General features: G+C 42.5%; 1 protein-coding gene across 2 annotated transcripts in view; it reads left to right on the forward strand.

The window, feature by feature from the left end:
• The first annotated feature begins 203 nt into the window (after positions 1-203).
• The window catches only part of LOC106573581 (protein strawberry notch homolog 2), a 113186-nt gene continuing 97755 nt past the window's right edge, over positions 204-15634 (forward strand). For both annotated transcript variants that reach the window (XM_014148740.2, XM_014148741.2), the window contains exon 1: positions 204-398. The gene's annotated coding sequence lies outside the window, so the exon portion shown is untranslated. The remainder of the gene's footprint in view (positions 399-15634) is intronic.

The raw sequence follows: 15634 nt of genomic DNA on the forward strand, positions 1-15634 counted from the left end.
TCCCAGTTGTCTTGAATGCCTCATGAATGAGCGACGTAAGTGATGCTGCGTTCATATACTAGTCGGAACTAGGAAACTCGGAAATATACGACTTGATAACTGGTTTTAGTTATACACGTGCCGCATTCAACAAACTAGCAAGTCGGAAAGTTTCCGAGTTTCCTAGTTCCGACTAGCAATTGAACGCGGCAGGAGTATCCCACAGTGTGACATACCGAGTGACGACAGCAGAGGAAATATCTGCTTGCAAGATGGCGGCGTCTATCAGGAAGTGAAGAAAACAACTGAAAATAATAAGTTGGACCAAATTCCTTGTTTTGGTCCGTTTTAAAGCAATAATTCGATTGAAAACATAACTGCGAACGGATCTTGAATTCAGAATAAGAAACACATTCGTGGTAAGTTTAATTTAAGCTTTTCATAAAGCTAAAACACGGCGCGAACGACACATCGTCAGCTATCAATCCCCTGCTAAATCGACTCAAGACTTCTCAAGCAGTTTGAGCAACATAGTTAGCTTGGTAGCCAGGCAAGCTAATAGTCGTCGCACTTCGATAGTACCTATTTGTTTAGCTAGCTGACGTTGGTGAATGTGTAGCTAAGTGGTATTTAACGTGAAGTTAATGCTACTGAAAGATTGTTGTCAAATGTCTGTTTTTGTTTTGTAGTTTTCAATCTTCGTTTAGCTATCGTTATGTCTAGCCAGCAGCTAATGCTAGTTAGCTACGCTTTTGGTACTAACTAGTTAGCTCAGAGAGCACCTTGGCTTGGCTAGTGGTGACTAGCTAGCTATCTCTGCCTTTGTACCAAAGATTTCCCCTAAATATTTTTGTATTGCTTAGTTAGCTAGCCTAGGTAGTTCCCGGCATTGTAGGGACATGATTTGTCATCAAAGTAACTTTATTTTATTTATCGGACTTGCATTTAAAGATAACCTTAACTATGTTTGCTAGATATCTGGAAAGTATTTGAAATAACTATAGTAGCTAGATAGCGAACGTTAAGGCTTGTGTTTACACGAAGTCTATGGTATTGTTGGCTATTACGCTAACCATAAATGTAAAGCCTTTACTAAAGAACCGCGTTAGTTTTTTTATGAACAGTGGCTAGCTAGGTATTACGTGTATGAGTGATCATCGGTTGAACCTTTAGTTATGTAGTTAACAGAATACACAACAGGTTTTCCACATTGAAAGTATATATTTTTTTCATTGTGATATTGATAGCCCTCACATCCGCGCTTTCTTTCCTAATCCTCTCTGAATCAGTGGACAGTGTGACCAGCTTTTCTTTTCATGTGAACTTTGGAACTCTAATTCACATTACATTTAACATGTCTCTTTTCATAGCTAGTACGTTTGATAGGATGGATACAAAGTAGACAACCATATCCCAATGGAATATAGATGGATAAGGCTCAGATGGAAAACAGACATTTTAGAATTTAATTCAATTTGTTACACGCAAACCCACACAGAATTATAGAGTTGCGAGGTGCATGATAAGTCACTGACAGTCAAAGGCAAGGCAGCACATCTCTTGTTTGGCTGAAATACCTTTCTATGTGAATGTCACATGTTTAGAGCCATAGGCACTTACAGGCATACTGACTCTAGTCACAATGCAGTTCCAGACCTGTCTGCAGGGGTTTTTCTGGCTCAAAAGGGGGCTTAGGTAATGGGTGTGGTCGGAGCAGCTGAATTTTAGAGGCCCCCATCTTGGCAACATATCGAACATTTGTGGAGCTGAGAGAAAATGTTGCTGTTTTAAGCTCATTCCTGCCATTCTACATATTCTGCCATGGAGCTGAAAGAAAATGTTGCTGTTTTAAAGCAAATTTCCTGCAATTCTATGCATTTTGCTTTGGCTAATGCTGTGTTCTTTTGCTCTAACATAGTAACAAAATCTGCTAAATTAATTGTTTTGGGGATTTTAAATTCTCCCTGACTAGCTTTTATTTGTGATTGTTAGTTCTCAAAGATCATATTATAAAAAAATATAAAGATCTCATTATCTACATACTCTCTATCTGGTTTTAGTCGTTTAAGTTTATACTGAAAGCATTTTTCTATCCCTAATTTTGATCATATTTTTACACTGTTTGGATTTATGCTTACTGAGGAAAAATCCCTGGTCTGTACTTGTGATGAAGGGAAATGTTGACGCACGCATTGTGCAGAAGCTTTATGTGTGTTATGAGTGGGGAAGAGCAGGAGGCAATGCATGTGTCATTGTAGCTTGCCTGGATTGTAGATCACTGACAGCTGTGAGGAGGCATTGACCCCTTAACCCCTTAAGCTTTAGTCCTGCTTGTCTGAGTATGTGTGCAACTGCAGTGTAACTTTATAGGCCTAGCTGTGGAAAGGTTAGCTCTTGTGTCTGCCTGGCATGATACCACAAGTGTTTTTTTTTATGGCTGGCAGTTGAGATTCTCTTGATTCCTTGTGCCTAAGGATAATTGCTCATGAAGAAATCAAATGACCGTTCTCTTACAAATCTGTAGCCACTTCACAATTTATCCCAGCAGAGTACAATTGCCAGAGTCCCTTCGATGCCTGCAGGCTAGTCAGGGAAAATGCTAACCGTGGCACAGGTTTCCATGGTAGTTTTTCCATGGTCATTTCCCCTAGTGAGGGATGCTATTTGCTGATTGCGTGTTGAATATGCTGTGTTACTGAGCTTCCTGTTTATCCACCATGGCCGAGGGGAGCGAGATAGAGAAGGGTTAGAAATTCATGACATCAAGGCCAATGGCCACCTCTCTAGCTCCCCACGGCTACTGGAGCTTAATGGCAACACACAGGCTCTTTAACTATCATGCAGGAATATGCCCACTGAATGAAAACCACAAGCTTCCCCCCTCTCCTTGCTGGCGGCAGTGCACCCCAGAGCTCGAGCAATAGACACCTGTTCACTTCGTGACATGAGTTGACATAGTCAGGAGTGTAAAAAACTCTACTCCACTGTTCTTATTTTGTCACATCCTGTGAAAAATAGGTTTTGACAAAAACAAATGGATCTTACATAAATAATAAATGCTAAATGTTGACCTCTTTGTATTGAACATACAAACTAACATTTAGGCTAAGTCTTCCATAGGATGTAGTCCTAGATAATCTTATGTTTATAAATGTATTACAACCAAAATACCAATGTTCATTAATGTCTTGCTGCTAGGCTGAGTGAGTTGATCCACAGCCTTGCTTCCGGTCACTGTGCCTCAGTGTGGGGGTGCTACTCTACTGCTCCCCCTCCCCTGCGTCAGCAAGTGCACTCCAGCGCTACCCTTTCTGCCAGAGCTCTGAAGGGCACAAGGCTCTGTTGTTGAGCGCAGCAGGGACAGGGAGCAGGGCGTGTGATTTAATGCACCCAAACAGCGCTCTCTTTTTCGCAGTCAGCTCACTGCTTCCCCTGACATGGACTTTTTGTGCTGTGCTACCAATCCCCTCAATCCAGAGCTAGTGATAAATCTAATTTATGGCTTCTGGGCTGATTGGAGCAAGAGTGAAAAATGTAGAGTGGTGGGGGAGTCAGGGATGGGTAATGGGTTTGACTGTTCCCGTCTTTCATGGAATCTGGCCTTCATTAGGTAGGCTAATGGTTCATGTATTAAACATGAGCCTGTAGAGCCATGGTTCTTGCAGGAAAAAAGGGCATACTGTTCCTACTACACAGTCAGAGGCGACACATATAGCCTTTTATGGTTGGCTATGTCCTATGCTATGTCCTAAGAGCCATTCTGAAGATGATTAAAATGCAGGAGAGGGTGCTCAATGCTGTGCCTTTCAGTAGGCTGAGGAGTGTCAACATCCTTCTCTGGAAAGGCAAACATTGTCATTTCAACATGGGACTAATCCAGCAAGGAAATATTAGGGCAACATTAACAACCACATGAATGGATGAAGATGATTCTGTCATTGTCCAAGCTAGCCTAGATTGTGGGTAGTGAAATGTAAGATTTCTATTTTAACACACACCCAGCCGCACATCTGGTACTTATGAAGTAGGCTACCTGGAAATGTATTCAGAACATAAGTAATATTTGTATTCATAAATAACAAAAAGTTCGTTTTGCATGTACTCAGAGCATTCCCATGAGTAACTACAGAAATAGATGATTAGCTGCCATTTCTGATTTTCTTATCAATTATGTGTGTAAAAACTGCAGTGCTGGGCTGTTTCATTAGTAGTTCATTAATGGAGAAAGATTAGACACTGAGGTATTGAGTGAGGTGTTGCTGGTTGAGAGGATGGTATTTATTGTGTGGATGGTTTCAGTCAACTCGTTTGGAAGTATAACCTGGTCCCAGATCTCTATGTGCTTTATCTTAATCCTCTGCGTGACAGCGGCAGACACTCGGAGTTGTCTTAACGGAGTTGTCTTAAGGAGAACTCACCAGACCGATTTGTTTAAATGCTTTTGTTTTGCTTGCCTTGCATGGGTAGATTTTTCAATCAACACCGCAGTCTATTCCTCACATCCTCCTCCCAAATCCGAACACACACCTATCACAAAGTTAAGCTCAGCACGTCCGGTGCCAGCCTCCGTTGTTGACAAAACGTGTTTTACTAGCCTGAGTTACAAAACTCTACACCACCATTCATTTTTTTTAACTTATTGAATTTGACAAACATTCAAATGATTTGTGTGTTTGGTGTAGACTTACCTTGGCCTGACGGTTTTTGATAGCCGTTTTAATTATTTCTCGCACAAGTTGAGAATTCCCTGTCAAGTAGAGAGACACTGAAGCCCAGCTAGCCTGGGCCCCACCTGCCTTCGGTCCTCAAGGGGTTTGCGAAACCACTCGAGGCGAAAGAACGGCCGGACCTCTTCGGCCATTGCACCAGCTGTCGTCATTGGCAGCTCTATGGTAAAAGACACCTCTGTTCCCGGGGCAAAAACCCTGTGCTAACTTGGAGCACAAGTACAGGACATAACAAGGCTGCTTCTGACCGTTTTGCGACAGCTGCCGGGAGCTGATGCTGTCGTAGTCCATGTGAGGTCAAACGTCATTAAGAGGGCTAGCTTGGAACTGCTGAACAATGATTTTAAATAATGGGTTTTTGCTTTCAAAGATTCCAAAAAGCGGCCAATTATTTCATGTCCGGTACCATTGTTGGGCGGTGGGTGTGAAAGATGCAGTAGGCTTCTGGCATTACACACCTGGCTAAAATATTACTGTAGCTCAGTTGGAACTTTTATAGGCAACTTTGACACCTTCTGGAAACAGAATATGCTCTACAGAAATGATCCATCCAAATCATCTTGTCTCCTGGACTCTGGCCACACATTTTGAAGGCTGCGTTGAGACAATGACTTTTCAATGACCCAAGCCCAGATCAGTAATCCCTACCATTGTGTCGCTGAGTTGTAGTAATCCTGCATCAAATGTAAATTATCCTAGGGGCGTTCAGTCACAATGTAAGTAACCTAATTTGCATTGTTACTTCTGCTAAGCTTCCCAGTAAAGCGATTAAAAACAATCAAGCATCCCAGAAAAGTGCTAAATATAGCCCACATTAACGTATGAAGCCTAAGAAAAAAGGTTCATGAAATCAATAAATTACTAGTAACAGATGATATTCATATTCAGACATATTCCTATTCTGATCTCTGAAACTTACTAAGATAATACTTTTTGATTCAGTGGTAGCAATGCATGGCTATAACATCTACAGAAAAGACAGAAATGCTATTGGGGGCGGTGTTGCGGTCTTTATACAGAGCCACATTCCTGTAAAGCTTCATGCTAAGATCTCATGCTAAATACTGCTGAAGTAAAATGGCTACAGGTTCACCTGCCGCACATACAGTGGGGGGAAAAAAGTATTTGATCCCCTGCTGATTTTGTACGTTTGCCCACTTACAAAGAAATGATCAGTCTATAATTTTAATAGTAGGTTTATTTGAACAGTGAGAGACAGAATAACAACATTTTTTTTTTTAAACGCACGTCAAAAATGTTATGAAATGATTTGCATTTTGATGAGGGAAATAAGTATTTGACCCCTCTGCAAACCATAACTTAGTACTTGGTGGCAAAACCCGTGTTGGCAATCAGAGGTCAGACGTTCCTTGTAGTTGGCCAACAGGTTTGCACACATCTCAGGAGGGATTTTGTCCCACTCCTCTTTGCAGATCTTCTCCAAGTCATTAAGGTTTCGAGGCTGACATTTGGCAACTCGAACCTTCAGCTCCCTCCACAGATTTTCTATGGGATTAAGGTCTGGAGACTGGCTTGGCCACTCCAGGACCTTAATGTGCTTCTTCTTGAGCCACTCCTTTGTTGCCTTGGCCGTGTGTTTTGGGTCATTGTCATGCTGGAATACCCATCCACGACCCATTTTCAATGCCCTGGCTGAGGGAAGGAGGTTCTCACCCAAGATTTGACGGTACATGGCCCCGTCCATCGTCCCTTTGATGCGGTGAAGTTGTCCTGTCCCCTCAGCAGAAAAACACCCCCAAAGCATAATGTTTCCACCTCCATGTTTGACGGTGGAGATGGTGTTCTTGGGGTCATAGGCAGCATTCCTCCTCCTCCAAACACGGCGAGTTGAGTTGTCAAAGAGCTCCATTTTGGTCTCATCTGACCACAACACTTTCACCAGTTGTCCTCCTGAGTCATTCAGATGTTCATTGGCAAACTTCAGATGGGCATGTATATGTATTCTTGAGCAGGGGAACCTTGCGGGCGCTGCAGGATTTCAGTCCTTCACGGCATAGTGTGTTACCAATTGTTTTCTTGGTGACTATGGTCCCAGCTGCCTTGAGATCATTGACAAGATCCTCCCGTGTAGTTCTGGGCTGATTCCTCACTGTAAACATGATCATTGCAACTCCACGAGGTGAGATCTTGCATGGAGCCCCAGGCCGAGGGATATTGAGTTCTTTTGTGTTTCTTCCATTTGCGAATAATCACACCAAATGTTGTCACCTTCTCACCAAGCTACTTGGCGATGGTCTTGTAGCCCATTCCAGCCTTGTGTAAGTCTACAATCTTGTCCCTGACATCCCTGGAGAGCTCTTTGGTCTTGGCCATGGTGGAGAGTTTGAAATCTGATTGATTGATTGCTTCTGTGGACAGGTGTCTTTTATACAGGTAACAAGCTGCGGTTAGGAGCACTCCCTTTAAGAGTGTGCTCCTAATCTCAGCTCGTTACCTGTATAAAAGACACCTGGGAGGCAGAAATCTTTCTGATTGAGAGAGGGTCAAATACTTATTTCCCTCATTAAAATGCAAATCAATTTATAACATTTCTGACGTGTTTTTCTGGATATTTTTGTTGTTATTCTGTCTCTCACTGTTCAAATAAACCTACCATTAAAATTATAGACTGATCCTTTCTTTGTCAGTGGGCAAACGTACAAAATCAGCAGGGGATCAAATACTTTTTCCCCCCACTGTAAAGCCCATTCTTGTGGGAAGCTGCTGTAGACCACCAAGTGTTAATTCTGTATCTGGATAATACACTATTTATCGACTGATCAATAAGCTGTTGGTAGACCAAGATTTCTTTAGTCGAGCAGTTGCATATGATTATTTTTTTCTCTCCCCATGGTGCACAAGACACCTGTGATTTTCACCTGTCTCAGTGGAGGCCACAGGGATGGCACAGTCCATCACTCTAAGACATGTGATACTGAACTTGTATGTGGTTATATTATGTAAAAATAATGGTGCAACTCTAATAAATATCATTATTATTTTATAACAAATTCGCTTTCTCCCGTGTTGGATAAGGTCGCTATCCACTGTTCTGAAACAGTCTCTAGTGCGCTGTAGAATTGGCGCCTTTCCCAATGTTGCTATGTGCATAATAGCAAAGTTAACCAGCATATTAAGATTGAGCAGCAGCAATGATGAGGAAAACGCCCTTGCCTTAGCTTAATTTTCTAAGAAAATTGAGGAGGGAGGAAACCCCAACTTAATTAGGTCTATAATCAATAGCCTAACTGTTAAATGTGCCTGGCTTTCGATATACACTACCAGTCAAAAGTTTCTTTATTTTTTGTATTTTCTACATTGTAGAATAATAGTGAAGAAATCAAAACTATGAAATAACACATGGAATTATGTAGAAACCAAAAGTGTTAAACAAATCAAGCAGCGCGAACCACTGCTTTTAATCATGGCAAAGCGACCTGAAATGACCGAATACAAACAGTGTAGCTATTCCCTTCAAGGCAATCAAGCAAGCTGAGCGTCAGTATAGAGACAAAGTAGAGTCGCAATTCAACGGCTCAGACACGAGAAGTATGTGGCAGGGTCTACATTCAATCACGGACTACAAAAAGAAAACCAGCCCCGTCACGGACACCGATGTCTTGCTCCCAGACCAACTAAACAACTTCTTTGCTCGCTTTGAGGACAATACAGTGCCACTGACACGGCCCACTACCAAAACCTGCGGTCTCTCCTTCACCGCAGCCAACGTGAGTAAAACATTAAAATTGTTAACCCTCGCAGGCTGCCGCCCCAGATGGCATCCCTAGCCGTGTCCTCAGAACATGCGCAGACCACCTAGCTGGTGTGTTTACGGACATATTCAATCAATCCCTATCCTAGTCTGCTGTTCCCACATGCTTCAAGAGGGCCACCATTGTTCCTGTTCCCAAGATAGTTTGTTTAGCTCAGTTACCTTAGCTATCGCCCTGTAGCACTCACTTCCGTCATCATGAAGTGCTTTGAGAGGCTAGTCAAGGATCATATTATCTCCACCCTACCTGACACCCTAGACCCACTCCAATTTGCTTACCGCCCCAATAGGTCCACAGACAACGCAATCACACTGCACACTGCCCTAACCCATCTGGACAAGAGGAATACCTATGTAAGAATGCTGTTCATCGATTACAGCTCAGCATTCAACACCATAGTACCCTCCGAACTCGTCATTAACGGCCTACAGGGAGGAGGTGAGGGCCCTCGGAGTGTGGTGTCAGGAAAATAACCTCAAACTGACGTCAACAAAACAAAGGAGATAATCGTGGACTTCAGGAAACAGCAGAGGGGGCACCCCCTACCCACATCGACGGGACAGTAGTGGAGAAGGTGGAAAGTTTAAGTTCCTCGGCGTACACATCACTGACAAACTGAAATGGTCCACCCACACAGACAGCGTGGTGAAAAAGGCGCAACAGCGCCTCTTCAACCTCAGGAGGCTGAAGAAATTTGGCTTGTCACCAAAAACACTCAAACTTTTGCCGATGCATAATCGAGAGCATCTTGTCGGGCTGTATCACCGCCTGGTACGGCAACTGCTCCGTCCACAACCGTAAGGCTCTCCAGAGGGTAGTGAGGTCTGCACAACGCATCACCGGGGGAAAACTACCTGCCCTCCAGGACACCGACACCATCCGATGTCACAGGAAGGCCAAAAAGATCATCAAGGACAATAACCACCCGAGCCACTGCCTGTTCACCCCGCTATCATCCAGAAGGCGAGGCCAATACAGGTGCATCAAAGCTGGGACCGAGAGACTGAAAAACAGCTTCTATCTCAAGGCCATCAGACTGTTAAACAGCCATCACTAACATTGAGTGGCTGCTGCCAACATACAACCTCAATCTCTAGCCACTTTAATAAATCTCTAGCCACTTTAAACAATGCCACTTAATATAATGTTTACATACCCTACATTACTCATCTCGTATGTACTGTACTCTATATCATCTACTGCATATTGCCTATGCCGTTCGGCCATCGCTCATCCATATATTTATATGTACATTTTCTTATTCATTCCTTTACACTTGTGTGTGTATAAGGTAGTTGTGAAATTATTAGATTACTTGTTAGATATTACTGCACTGTCTGAACTCGAAGCACAAACATTTCGCTACACTCACATTAACATCTGCTAACCATGTGTATGTGACCAATTAAGTTTTGATTTGACCAGGAATTATTTTCCAACAGTCTTGAAGGAGTTCCCACATATGCTGAGCACTTGTTGGCTGCTTTTCCTTCATTCTGCTGTCCGACTCATCCCAACCATCTTAATTGGGTTGAGGTCGGGTGATTGTGGAGGCCAGGTCATCTGATGCAGCACTCCATCACTCTCCCTCTTGGTAAAATAGCCCTTACTCAGCCTGGAGGTGTGTTGGGTCATTGTCCTGTTGAAAAACAAATGACAGTCCCACTAAGCGCATACCAAATTGGATGGTGTATCGCTGCTGAATGCTGTGGTAGCTAGGCGAGTTAAGTGTGCCTTGAATTCTAAATAAATCACTGACAGTGTCACCAGTGTAACTCTAATGAACTTATCCTCTGCAGCAGAGGTAATTTTGGGTCTTCCTTTCCTGTGGCGGTCTTCATGAAAGCCAGTTTCATCATAGCGCTTGATGGTTTTTGCAACTGCACTTTAATAAACTTTCAAAGTTCTTGACATTTTCTGGATTGACTGACCTTCATGTCTTAAAGTAGTGATGGACTGTGAATTCTCTTTGCCAATTTGAGCTGTTCTTGCCATAATATGGACTTGGTATTTTACCAAATAGGGCTGTCTTCTGTATATCACCCCAACCTTGTCACAATACAGCTGATTGGCTCAAATGCGTTAAGGAAAGCAATTCCACACATTTACTTTAAACAAGGCACACCAGTTAATTGAAATGCATTCCAGGTGACTACCTCCTGAGGCTGGTTGAGCGAATGCCAAGAGTGTGCAGAGCTGTCATCAAGGCAAAGGGTGGCTACTTTGAAGAATCTTAAATCTAAAATATATTTTGATTTGTTTATCACTTCTTTGGTTTCTACATGATTCCGTATGTTATTTCATAGTTTTGATGTCTTCACTATTATTCTACATTGTAGAAAATAGTAAAAATATAGAAAAAACCCCTGAATGAGTAGGTGTTTCCAAACTTTTGACTGGTACTGTATATTTACAGAAATAAGACAGATCTTGCATCTGTTGCCTGTTTGAGTGTTTGTTTAATAACCTACTCATTCCGTGAGCACCTAGCCTAATGCAATGGCAAAATGTCAGAGAAAGCAATTTTACAGATTCTGTATTTTTAAAAATCTTTTGCTATGCTGTAATAAAGGCGTACAAATGTTTTTGCGTTAGAACAGGCTGGTATTACTTAATGTATTTAGTGTTTACACTGTTCCAAACAGGCAGAAAAATAATATTGTAATCGAACAGCACCTGTTTGTTACACACATGCACGCAGCTCTCGCTCCTATACCCTCCTTTTTCTTGATCTCCTTATTGTTATTATTATTATTATTATTAGCATCATTATAATAAATAATGATTAGTATGCTTTGCAACCGGAGTCGCTAGAGCGCGATGGGACAAGGACATCCCGGATGGCCAAACCCTCTAACCCAGTAGCTAAGATGGGGAGAAGTCTGCTCATAATAAAACGCTGCTCTGCCTTCTTTACAAGGCAGGTCCTACAGGCCCTAGTTTTGTCACACCTGGACTACTGTCCAGTCGTGTGGTCAGGTGCCACACAGTGACTTAGAAAAATTACAATTGGAAGCACAGCTGGCCCTCAAATGTACACGGAAAACTAACACTGGCTTCATCTTTACTTGTTTTTGTATTAAGTTTTGACATGCTGAATGCACCGAGCTGTCTGTTTTTAAACTATACTGAACAAAAATATAAACTCAACATGTAAAGGGTTGGTGTCATGAGCTGAAATAAAAGATCCCAGAAGAGTATTTCACCGTTGCCAAGATAATCCATCCACCTATCAGGTGTGGCATATTAAGAAGCTGATTAAACAGCATGATCATTACACAGGTGCACCTTGTGCTGGGGACAATAAATGGCCACTCTAAAATGTCACCCGACACAATGCCATAGTTGGCATGCTGATAGCAGAAATGTCCACCCAAGCTGTTACCAGAGAATTAAATTTATATTTCTCTACTATAAGCCGTTGTTTTAGAAGATTTTGCCGAACGTCCAACTGGCCTCAGAAAAGCAGAAAATGTGTAACCACGCCAGCCCAGGACCTCCACACCCAGCTTCTTCACCTGCGGGATCGTCTGAGACCAGCCACCCGGACAGCTGATGAAACTGAGTATTTTTGTCTGTAATAATGCCCGTTTTTTGGGTGAAAACTATTTCTGATTAGCTGGGCATGACTCCCCAGTGGGTGGGCCTATGCACTCCCAGGTCCACCCATGGTTGCGACCCTGCCCAATCATGTGAAATCCATCGATTCGGGGCTAATTCATTTATTTCAATTGACTGATTTCCTTATTTGAACTGTAACTCAGTAAAATCTTTGCGTTTATATTTTTGTTCAGTATACTAGCACACAGCTCGGACACCCATGCATACCCCACAAGACATGCCACCAGAGGTCTCTTCACAGTCCAGAACAGACTGAGAGGCGCACAGTACTACATAGAGCCATGGCTACATGGAACTCTATTTCACATCAAGTAATTGATGCAAGCAGTAGAATCAGATTTAAAAAAAACCAATAAAAAATACACCTTATGGACCAGCGGGGACTATGAAGAGAGACACACAGACACGCTTACACATACAGGTGATAAGACACACACTCTACACCTACACATGGATTTTGTAGATATGTGGTAGTAGAGTAGTGGCCTGAGGGTACACACTTAATATGTTATGAAATGTAATATTTTAAATTGTATATAACTGCCTTAATGTTGCTGGACCCCAGGAAGAGTAGCTGCTGCATTGACAACAGTTAATGGGGATCCTTAATGAATACAATATACAAATATGTTTGTCTTTTCACTTTGTAGGTAGCTGCTTGCTAGAGTGGACAGGTGCTAAGGGGACTGATCTAGTTTCTGCTCTGCCCGACCTGTGACATTCTCTCTACTTCTCACCACTGGGGCCCACAGGGCAATCCCTTCTCAAACACACTGACAGGCACGGAGCTATACGACACCACAGACGAGACAGTACGTCAAGATTTGAAAAAAACAAATAAAAAATTCTCTAATTCATCCTCTAAAAATATAGGACTGTTGAAGCTGTCACCACAAGGCTAAATATTTGCTCTTATCATACATGGGTGAGCTCAACCCGAGGTGGTGTTAAAATGGAGTTGGATGTAATCCTCCTAAGTCAAACACATGAGATCATCTCCTGAGAATGTTCATTCCAATTGACCCTGAGAGATCCAGCATTAAGGAGAGGAATCCTAGAGCGATCAGCTCTTTCACCAGGTCAGAGAGACGGGAACCCTTATCACAGACAAAAGCAGGGGGAAAACAATGTTTTGTTCACTTGCTGATGGTTTCTTGTTTTAAGGTCACGTGCACAAGTACAGTGAAATGCCTCTTTTGTTTACATGGGACCTCCTGCCGTGGGCGACTGACAAAGTACATTTTTGCCCATTTCTACATGTAAAATCAGTTTGTAAATTACGTCCGGCACTTTTTTTTATAGATTAACAACATTGTATTTTCTAAGGCCACAACAATGCTTAAACCACATCAGGAAACCACTTTTGAGGGCTGAGAAAAATCTAAGGAATGTAGACTTTTGGGTGTAGTTACCCTTTAATGCACCAGCTAGAGACCATTGTTTGGTTAGGTAGGCATCGTCTACTTTGTACTTAACATTTTAATTGAGAAGATTTTGGGAAAGCCTTTCCATCTCTACCAGAAGAAGGTTATCATTAGCGTCATCGCTAGACATAGTGTGGACATATACACGCACACAGACAGACAGGGTCGTTCATGTTGCTGTTTCAGAAAGTTGCAGGAAAATACGAATCACTGATGCATTTTGTTCATGTCTTATGATTAACTTGGGCAAATGTAATGAGTGTTCAAATAAGTTCAATACATTTAGTTGATTTCCTATGAAAAACATTTTTTTATATATATTGTTGAATTCGTTTTAATGTCTGGATTCCGTGATTCCGTCCGCTTTCTCTGCAATGCAGATTTTATAGGGCCCTAGTCACCCTTCCGCAGCCTCTGTCTACACCCAAGCCATGTCCCCAGAGCACTCCAAATATCATAGGTGGCACTGTTGTAGTTCTCGAGTCCAGGACTCGGACACGAGTCCGACTCATCCCAATTTTCATGACTTGTGACTCGACTTGGACTCGAATTTTGGTGACTCGGACTCACCTTCCTTGACTTGTATTTGCACTTGGACTGGATAGGCTGCTATGATAAGCATAATATTAACAGCACTGGTTGCACAGAGAAGCCAGTGTTCTGTTCTATAGCAGTGCGAAGGACGTGCCACACCGGCGCACAGTCGACATCAGCTGTTGAGCTGCGGCGAAGCAAATGATATGTAGCAGGCTGCGCTCTGACTTCGCCTTGATCATAGGCTGCACATCGCACAAGCGGCTCTTGCTTCACGGTTACCACCAATCACCAGCCTACTATTTAGCTTTGCCTGGTTAAGAAACAAAAACTGCTCTTGGAAATGTAAAACAATAGTATTGAATAGTATACTCTCTCCCCTTGAGTATAGGCTGTCTTTGAATTTGTCTCGTTCTTTACTTTTCACTCTGCAATAAAAAACCTACACAAATATCAGTGGGCAATTACAAAAAAGTAGCTGAGAGCCTGTTACAATTATTGCAAATAATAATCTGGTCAATCTGACAGGAGCAATAGCCAATTCCTTCTAGACACCATCCCTTCAAAACATTACGGATTTGACATAATTATTGAACATTATTTTAAAATATGTGTATGAAGTACTTATTTGTTTCATAGGCTATTGCATATTGCAGGCAATTATGACCATTGGACAATAGGAAGAAAATCTTTGCGTTACTTCAATGCTCAAATAAAATCTTCCTGCCAGCCCGCCACTAGTTGTTGCTGGGAAGATTTCTTCAACCAAATCTGAGCCAAATCAATAGAGGTGCGAATTTAGCTATAGAAGAGCATCAAGCCGGCAGTATTAGTAATGACTTTAGCCATAGGGACTTGTGACTTGACCATTGGTGACTGAGTCGGACTTGAATCGAACTTAGCCGTAGGGACACGTGACTCGAGGACAGGAGACTTGGGACTCGACTCGGACTCTAGGTTTAGTGACTACTACAACACTGGTGACTGGTGACCGAGTCCTCTAAACTCTTGCCTTGGACTCTTTGTCAATCTTCAATGCAACGCAGTAGCGTTCTTTCTGCTAATTTCATTGTCAAAGGTTTTATTGAGTTCAGGTGGTTGGGTTCAGTAGATTGCGTAATTGTTCACCATTCACTTGCTGACTGTGCTGTGTTATAAGCACCACCTGCTGGTGGGCGACTCACAGCCACCATTTTTCGCCCATTTCTACATGTAAAATTGGTTTGTAAATTACATCCGGCACTTTGTTCAGGGGTGCTAAGTACTCTCGGCCGACAGACACTCGACAATCCTACTGGTCTGTCCGTGCTATTAATCACATACAGATCTGGGACCAGGCTAGTGTTCTCTCTTCTCTCTGACCTGGTGAAAGAGGAGCTGATCTCTCCAGGACTCCTCCCCCTAATGCTGGATCTCTCAGGGTCAATCGGAATGATCATTCTCAGTGGATTATCTCATGTTTGATTTAGGAGGATTACCTCCAACTCCCTTTTAACCCCACCTCAGGTTGAGCTCACCTACAGTGCCTCCTCACCTGTTGCCTTACAGCCTGAATATAAAATGGATTAAATGAAGA

This window comes from Salmo salar, chromosome ssa16 (assembly GCF_905237065.1).
Source record: "Salmo salar chromosome ssa16, Ssal_v3.1, whole genome shotgun sequence".
In the NCBI taxonomy this organism is placed as follows: Eukaryota; Metazoa; Chordata; class Actinopteri; order Salmoniformes; family Salmonidae; genus Salmo; species Salmo salar.